Here is a 1,494-nt window from a genome sequence, read left to right as displayed (position 1 = left end):
ACTGTCAGGTTGAGAACTAATGTGTGGAAAGTATATACCCAGTGCCCGATACATGAAAAGCGTATGAAGGAGTATAGCTATTATTCTTGTTAATAATAACACCAACTCATACAATAGGCAAGATACACGTTACCCCACGTGGTGGTACAGGTTCAGAAGACTCGCAAATCTTACTGATAACATAGGTGTGACTCCCTCTAGCTGCAGAAATTCTCCCCTGTATATCCCTGATACTGGCCATCCATCTCTGCTTGCACCTGGTATCAGGCCAGGAGATTGCCCCTCCAGGCAAGCCACTGCACAGTGGGCCATCAGTTCTCTTGACATCAGAACTCTGCTTGGTATCAGTCCCCAAAAGAATCTGCTTTCCTAGAATCCCATCAAGGTCCTGAATCTGTATAGCACAGTGCAAGTCTGCCCCCTCCCTTCAGATGCTGAGGACAGCAGTGGGGTCTGCAGGGTCTCACATTCAGCAACCCGAAGCAGTGTGTAAAGGAAGGTGAGGTTGCTAAGGAAAAGTTCCTGGTCCTACGGGGGAAAAAAATGGAGACAGCACCTGGCAACTGCCTCTTTGGGTTGAGTTCCCCAGAAAGAAACTATAGAAAGAAGAGGAAGGCCCTAGACATTCTTCCCTTCCCAGCCACAGACCTTGGCAAACAAGGGCTCCATAGCTGAGCAGCAGTAGCCTGAGGATGTGGAAATGACTCCTTGGTCACAGATGAGGATACTGACACACAGGCCCAGGAAGGGCAAAGGGACGCTCTCCAGGGCATCGTACAGGTAAGAGCAAAGCTCAGGAAGGGCCTAAAGCTACTTCTCTACTGAGGGCGTGCCCCTGGGCAGCATGGACCAGCTCTGATGCTGTGATGTGTCTGCTCTCTGGGTTTCCTTCTCCCTGGCTCTGGGAGAACCCTCTGGTGGTGCCTCCAGGAAGCCAGTGAGCAGGGAAAGCAGACGCCTGAACGTCAGGGGCGCGGGGGTGCTCTCTCACCCCAACAGCAGGACAGAGCTGAGAGGTTAGGGCCAGGAGGGTAGGGAGATACACTGAAATCGACCATTTGGGTTTCCCATGAGAAAGGAAGCAAGAGAGACCTGAGCCGAGCTGCGGAACTTGCCCCTACAACTGTGTGCCCATCAGAGCCACAAGCCCGCCCCACGTTTCCCTTTAGGGGCCAGACTGCACTCCCGCAGAGAGCTGGGGAGGGGCAGGCTCCTGGTGAGGGCCCGGAGAAGTACTGGGATGCCAGGGACGCAGGGGCGGGGGATGGGTTCCGGAAAGCAGCGATGGACCCGACCTTTGCCTCTAGCTGCCTGGGGATCCCCCCCTCCTTGCACCCGGTAAAGCGAGAGCTGCGACCGGCGAGGAACGAGTGGGGACGCAGGGGCCAACGACTGAGGTGCAGGAACCCCACCCCCGCTTGGAAACCTCCGGGGCCCTGAGTCGTGCTGGGCGCTCCCCACCCCACCCCACCCCCGCCGCCTCTGCCGTCACTC

The sequence above is a fragment of the Panthera onca genome, chromosome E2 (genome assembly GCF_046562875.1).
Source record: "Panthera onca isolate mPanOnc1 chromosome E2, mPanOnc1 haplotype 2, whole genome shotgun sequence".
Classification (NCBI taxonomy): Eukaryota; Metazoa; Chordata; class Mammalia; order Carnivora; family Felidae; genus Panthera; species Panthera onca.
Note: the sequence above shows the minus strand (reverse complement) of the source record.